Source organism: Thunnus thynnus, chromosome 21 (assembly GCF_963924715.1).
Source record: "Thunnus thynnus chromosome 21, fThuThy2.1, whole genome shotgun sequence".
In the NCBI taxonomy this organism is placed as follows: Eukaryota; Metazoa; Chordata; class Actinopteri; order Scombriformes; family Scombridae; genus Thunnus; species Thunnus thynnus.
In genome coordinates this window covers 25,022,551-25,030,381 of record NC_089537.1, presented here as the reverse complement: position 1 = coordinate 25,030,381, position 7,831 = coordinate 25,022,551, and the positions used below count along the sequence as shown (strand labels likewise).

The 7,831-nt window shown below is 39.5% G+C and overlaps 1 long non-coding RNA gene across 1 annotated transcript; it reads left to right on the top strand.

The window, feature by feature from the left end:
• Positions 1–2,758: 2,758 nt before the first annotated feature.
• Positions 2,759–7,254, top strand: LOC137173535 (uncharacterized). The gene is made up of 3 exons (XR_010925199.1): positions 2,759–3,056; positions 3,182–3,329; positions 6,444–7,254. It is a non-coding gene; the product is annotated as an uncharacterized lncRNA (long non-coding RNA).
• The last annotated feature ends 577 nt before the right edge of the window (positions 7,255–7,831 follow it).

The window sequence follows — 7,831 nt, the reverse complement described above, 5'->3', positions numbered from 1 at the left end:
ATTGACTGGCGACCTGTCCAGGGTGTACCCATAGACTGTATGAAAATACTAGACGTAGCCACTGTGATGTCACCCATTGTTTGTGGGCTCCTGTTTTGAAGCCTCGAGTTTGACATTTTGACAGTCATCATCTTGTTTTTTGGAGCCAGAAGTGACCACATTTGGACGAGAGGGTGGAGCTGACCCTAACGTTAGCTGTTTGCTTGGTTAGCATGGTGCATTTACATGTATGGTTAACTGTGATAATGTTAATGCTAAAGCTAATTAGCATTAGCTTATTTTTTCTAGCAAAAAACATGCTTAAAACCATTAAACGAAATGTACTTACTGGAAAAACTGAACATCTGACTCCTTAGAGGGTCTTTTAGTACAACCAAATGCTGAATAAGACTTTTTCAGACGACCAAAATGTTACAATTAGCTTTCAGGAATTGAAGACTTGAAACTAGCAACTGAGACCATAAACTCATTAGGAAAGTGTTTACTGAGGTAATAAACCAAGTGAGAAGTAGAGTCATTTTCTCATAGACTTCTATACAAACGGACTCTGAGAATGGGATGAGATCATGGACAGCACTCTTTGTGTTGAGTATGGAGCTGGGATCAGGGTGTTGTTAGCCTTACTTAGTGTAGGACAACAAAGCCAGGAATATAAGAGGAAATTAAATAATTTCAAAAACATTATGATTCCATTTGGCCTAACAGTCTGCCTGTGTAGTTGCAGGAGCACATACACACAGACCCAATAACTTCTGACCTGAAGGCATAAGGATATCAACAAAACATTGGACAGAACTAAAAACCCAGCCTTCTAAAAACAGTCTATGATTTTATTGAAGTTTAAACAAAGTTTTGTGCTGGTCACATAGCAAGTGGTTGTGTTGTTTTGTGTCTGTATGCATACTGCGTCCTGGATGCAAGTTTGTTAGGCCTAAATTTATCTGGCAAAACACAGATTTGCTGGTCTGTTTTTAAACTTGCCTTGGATTGAGGTCTTAAATTTGCTGTGATTATTCTAGAAATCTGAGCTTCATCCACAACCCTGTTTGTTTCTTAATCGTTAACTGTGTAGAAACATCTACATTTAATGTGGTTAGGGGCCTTAAAATCTCCACTCATTATTAATACAGCATGAGACAATCATTGCAACACAGAGTCTCAAAGAGTCTGAGTGTAAGAGACATATTGAGAAGTGCTTATCCTGCTTGGTTCACAACCAGGAGGATTTTAAGCAGGAAAATATGTGTGCTAGCTGTTTAGCTGCTTCTGTCCTTGTATGTGAATTGAAATGGTTAACCGCTGTGGTAACCTCTGAAGTTGATCTATCTGTGCTTTTTGAGTAACTGGCTTGAGTTCAGTCTGACTGCGGAGGTCCTTCAGTGGGCGTTGCTGAATGTGAGTCAGTCATCATGTCACCCACATCTGTGACATTACATCCAGTTAGAATCAATGAGAATAGACAAGACTTATGCTGTGTTCTTGTGAGAATTAATGAGAATAGAAGAGACTTCCACTGTGATTTAGACACAGCTTGCAAATCTTCTGATTTGGTCAACAGAATTCAATATATATATAGCCTGGTCATAAATGAAGCAAAATTCTTTTTGTTGGCCCTTTAATTCCCCAACTGCACTCAATAAAGAACAGCGTTAATACTGTAATTTTGAGGATTTAAGATAATCACAAGGATAACAAAACAACACTACTTTTCCCGCGTTTTGTACTCAATTAACATCAGGGAAACTAATAAGGAAGCAGATATTTCTCCTATGAACACCTTTCCTGATGAAAGCTTGATACTGACTTTTAGTTCCTAACTGTCTACTATAATGCTAACAACAACAGTGTAGTTAGGCCACTTGGAATATCACAGTACATTAACGCTTACAGTAGTCAAGCTCCAACTCAAGATTTGCTACAGAAAACTAAATCTAATGAACTCTAGACATGAAGTATCTATAGACAACAGTAGTGGCTCGCTTCCTAAATAAATTTTAAAAAATAGAATTACAACCCATACATTTGCTTAACCACTCAACTTTTCGTTACCTTACAGTAAATTACATTAGTTCAGAAAAATAATATTGATGAACAAAATATATTCTCCAACAACAGCTTGGATGCAAACAGTGTGTGAGAGGAAGTGCTAGTCTTTCTGAACTGCACTGAGTCTCTGTTTCTCCATCTCTGTGTCCTCCACATCCCTAACTGTCTGGAAGCTAATTGCAGTAATTAATTTGTGTGACCTACTGGAGTGTGAAATCAATTTACTGCTAATCACTGGAGGTGGGTGTCTGTAGGCTGGGTCTGGGGAGTCAGTGGACACATGAGATAAAAGCAGCTCTTGATTCACTGCGTCTGTTCAAACAGCAGAAAGAGGAAAGAAGAGGAAAGGAAAGGAGAAGTACTGTGATCAATGGCTTCAATCTGTGGCTCCGCTGTAGCGGTGTTGTCAGGATTGAACAACATTATGTAACATAAGAAATGTTCTACTGTTAAAGTTTCTTAAGACTTAATAACTCACAGTAACATCACACAGGACTGACATGGCTGCAATATTAAGGAATACACCTCTTTTTTTTAAAAAAAATCAGAAATATTGTTTGTTATTTGTTTAACTGTGTTATCTAGTAATCATTGGAATGTCTGTTAATATTTGATGTGGAAAAAAGTGAATGGTGGACCTATTTTTCTGTGGTGAATTGGTTTCTGCCTTCTTTCCTTTTCCAATACTGGATGCTCTCTGCTTGTCATGTATTTGATTGCCTTATCAGGTGCAATGCTAATTACCTTAAGGGTAATCACCTGTGTGTGTGCTACATAAAAGGCAGCTACACTGCATGATTGTGACACTGATGAAGGCTGGACGGCTGAAAACAGTTTGTCTTCTGTAAATAAAGTGATCTCTCCTCATTGTGTGCTATCCTCCTCTGTCATCTTTTATTAATATAATATGGATAATGCACCAGTTCTTTTGAGCACAGAGGAAACTCTATGACAACACTGTTCCCACAGTGTTATCATAACTGATGGAACCGATGGCTGGAGCTATGAAGGTTGTTAAACAGTAGTATTCCTTTAAAACTTGTTACTCGTTCTTTCCAAAATAAATCTATGGAATTCATATCCTGCTCCACTGTCACTGAGGCAGTTTTCTGCCACATTTCTATTAAACTTCAAGGCATCAGTATACTTCAGAGGAAGTTCTTTCCAGATGGTCGACAATTGCACTGACAAGACACATACACAGAGCACCATCAGACACAGAGTTGCTGGAGGCAGTGTGATGCCGCCAAGAGGACGCTATGACAGCAGGCCCTTTGGAGCAGGTAAAAACACTTTTGCCTACAGATGTGATCTGACAACATGTTGTACAAACTAGTTTGTTTCAAGCAAACTGAACCTATCAGTCTTGTGAATTCTGGCAGAGGACAGTTCCATCATCACTATGTATTAGAAGAAGAACCACTGTGGTACTCTAGTATCCACTGATGAGTAATACATTTGTAAATCATACATTTCTAATAGAAGAAGCATTCTATGAATCACAAAATACAGATGAAATATAAGAAGGAACACAAAAAAGACCTTTTTATGTTAATTGTTACCAGGTGGAAAAATAGTCCAACAACTGATAGCTGTGTATGTCCTTTATGTAACAGTAAAAAGATGGTTTAGATCTATTGATTTAATAACAGTGCAGCTTCAATGGAGGAATGAAATTACAATACAAATTCAGCTTTATGATCAGATCTACATTTATAATGTATTATATTTCATTTAACCACATAACTGGAGTGAAGTTGAAAAAGTAATAGTGAATCCAACTTGAAACAATGCAGAGAAGCTACTTTGTATAATGCAACATTTCTCTTTGTGACTGAAGTTATCCACAGAAGACATTTTGATCATATTTCCAGTGAGTATGAAATCATTCTGCGGCGTAAAATCAGGCACCTGGTGCACTGTGACTTGAAGGCTTTTCCACCAATCTAAAACCTGAAGAGGTTCAAACCGGGAAGGTCAGAGATAATGACTGTGAAACACTGCAAATCATGCTGTTGCAGAATTTCAAAAATATGGACAGTGCCCTCGGCGGAGCAGTTATTTAGCTTTAAAGCACCAGAGAGCTCCTCTCAATCAGCAACGGCAGGCAGGACGGATCAGGCGTATTAAGACCTCAAACACCCTGAAAATATTACCACAATGCTGTATTCTAAAAACACTTCAGTCACATTTTAATCTTTGGTCCATGTGAGAAAATTGTTCAAGGTAGCACAATTTACAAGCTTTTTTTTTAGCTGGAAGAGAAAAACAATAAAAGTACTGTATTGGAGATATTTGCCTTCAATGTATTTATCCTCGATATCAGACAGCTCTGTGCCAAGATATTGCATCAGAAATCTTTCTTGCTCCCTTTCTCTTTCACTCTCAACTAAAAGATGAGCAAACAGAGGCATGTTTGGTTTTAAGACAGAGTAGACAGGGAGGGGAGACGAGAGGATAAGACAGAAAGAGAGAGGATGGAAATTGAAGAAGAAAAAAGAGAGAGGAACAGAGAGTGAAGGAGGGATTGGCTGCTGAACGCTCACCGCTCAGTGTTGCTACCTACTGTTAGAGGAAATGACCAGGTGACACTGACATGGCTGACCTTTTCGTGTGTGTGTGCGTGTGTGTCACTGCCTCCTGTTGCTCACAAAAAGGTCAGAGAAGAAAGAAACGTTGCATCTTTACATGATCTTGCTGATGCCATGCAGTAGGGATGAATGTAAATCATACATTTCTGAGAAGGTTCATATTAACAGATAAGAACGGCATCAGAATTTTTGCAGTAATATCTGACAAGCTTAAATTAAATGTTGTGTTCCTTTGTTTCAACTTACCCACCATACTTTCCAAGGAATTAAAAGAATTTGGCAAAGGAACACTTCCTGATTTTAAGCTCTTGTTTGCATCATCAGTTATGTCATGGCTTATGTGTTTTTTGGGTGGGGTGGTATGTTGAGTTGAATGTTTTGTTGATTTGTATTTGTTTGATTTGTACTTAGTCTTTGCTAGGTGGTGAGGAATATTAAAATTTGTATGGATAATGTTAACTGATAAAAGTATAAATGACCTGAATGAAATATGGCTCTATCAGTGGATTGGAGGACCTATTTAAACCAGAAAGTAGTTAGTTTGAGAGAAAAAGAGAACATATTCTGCACATTTCCAGGTCTATATTTATATTCTGGGGCTCTATTGAAATATCTTTGCATGATTTACAGTTACAACAAAAAAAATTCCTATTTATCTTATACTGGTCCTTTATGCAGTCCCTCAGTTCAGCCTCTGTCTGATACAGGCAGTTTTAGCTCCTGTCTCTTTAAGGCCCCCCTCCTGATGAGCCCACTCTTTTCTGATCAGCAAATCTGTGACTACGGTTCTGTAGATTCTGACTAACCACCAGATATATTATAACAGGTGTGAAAACCTTGTCACAAAGCCAACAAACCTCCTTGAAAGAGGAAATGTTAGAGCTTCAATCAACTGGTCATAAGTGGAGTAAGTCCTGTCTTATGTCAGCATAGTGGACACATCTTTAAATGAAATGGACACTGTCACTCTTCTTTATATTACAACCAAACATTGTGTCAAATGTTCAGTGTTATTACAAAAAACAAAAAAAACATCCTCACCAGGAACTACAGCACAAACACCTGCAGCCCCACCCCTCCCTCACTCATCTCTGACACCCTCAGGGGCCCCTGAGGGACGCTGGATGCCACTTTAACCACAGGTATCTACTGACTTCTTCTAAATCACACCATCAATCTTTGGGCGGTCTCTTACACTGTAAAGTAAGAACACACACACACACACATACACACACACTGTGAGCCCTGAGGCCATTCTATTGGTATGCAGACAGTGGATCTCATTTTAAGCAGGGGTTTCACTCGCTATCCTTGAGACCTGACCCAGCTGCACTGTGGTTCAGCTGTGTGTGTGTGTGTAAGCGTGTGCGTGTGGTGTGTGGTGAGTGTGTGTGTCTTTGTGAAGACTTAAGTGTGAGCTGCAGGTCAGCAGCACCCACACTGTTCCCTGGTTGACTGCTGGCTCACATGTAGCAGGATGCAAACTTGATGCTGTTACACTGACCACTGATCTGACAGGACACATTAACCAGAGTCAGCCAGTCATAGAGTCTTTAACACTTTACTTTGGGGTTGTAAAGCTACACAGAAAAGCTAGTATTCATATTTATACTGAAAGTGAGTATTTTGTACTGTCATTCATCCTCCTCCTTTATACTTGAAAAAGTGGGGGTCGTCTCATATTCGAGGACTAGACATTTACATGTAGATGAGATTCTTTTTGAATGGAGAGTACGGAGAGCATCCTTCTCTCTTCTTCTCCCTCTCGCTCCTATTTTCTCCTCTTTGTCATCTCTTGTCTCTCAGGTGTCTCTTTGCTGGACCATCGGCCATCCTGGGACCGCTCTCCTTCCCTGGCTGTTGGTTCCATTTCCAGAATTTCCTCATCTGGATCTTCATCCTTCAGGAGATACAGCCTCACCTCCTCTGTCTCTCTCTCCCCTGTGTATACGGTTTCCTTGTCTCCTGTGTGTCCTCTTCCCCAGTCTCCATGGTGATGGAGGTCGCATGGCTCAGGTTCTATCTGTTTGGCAGCACCTGGAAGTTGTTCAATGTCTTCTTGATGATATTTTGCATATGTGAGAAATCCATCTACAATTTTGTTATCCTGTTTATCCATGCTGTATTTCTGTAATTTTGCTTTCTTGGTCTATTCTGTAAACACATCTATTGCATATCTGTCCATCCCGGGAGAGGGATCCGTCCTCTGTTTCTACTATTCTTTCCCCCGTTAAAGGGGTTTTTAGGGAGTTTTTCCTTATTTGAATCAAGGATCTAAGGATAAAGGATGTTGTATTGCTGTACAGATTGTAAAATCCCCTGAGGCAAATTTGTGATTTGTGATATTGGGCTATGCAAATAAAATTTAAAAGCTACACAGTGTGGGATTGGAGTTCTAATGGCCTTATTTTACTTTTACAAGAGAACAGCTTCAAGGATGAGGACTCTCTTCTCCTTGGATAAATATTATTTCAGGGAAATTTTCCCAACAGTACTAGTGTTGAAGTGTGTTTTGTTTAAAGACTGGAGGTCGCAATGATGAATGTAAAGTTGATCTGAAGTGTCTGTGAAAAATGAGGAAGCTATTGGTAAAAAAAAAAAAGTGCCATAACAGCTCACTGAGCCATACTGCATTCATTTTTTTAAGGACGTTGTGTGTGCAAATGTCAAGATGAAAATAAAGTTGTTTTGAAGTGTCTAGGGAAAAACATGAGAATGACATTGACTAAAATCTCAGGGCCACTTTGCCATTTTTAAGACAGTCCCTAGCTTCAGCTCATCAGTTTCAACCCACTATCAACATCAGATCGTGAGGTAAAAATAACTTCGGTTGGACAGTCAAGCTAGACCCTGCACTGCACACCTACCCTCATGAATCTTACGTGTATGAACCCTGCTGAATATAAAACTTAGAGCAAGCACAGCTGTAATTAAGTCTGTTTGGAAGACTAGGACATGTGTAGGAGGAGGTTGGAGGATTAGCACTGATGTCACACATGGGGGGGATGGCTCATGCTTGTTCACTCAATAGTTTACTCAATAGACCTTTTTCATGGCAGACACTTAACATGTCATACCAGGAATAATGATAACATGAATCATGGCTGAATTCCACTTACAGTGTGCAGGTTTCAGGGCCTTTATATTTTGCATGCTTACTCACTGGCTTTGCATACTGGGACACTTGAATGGAA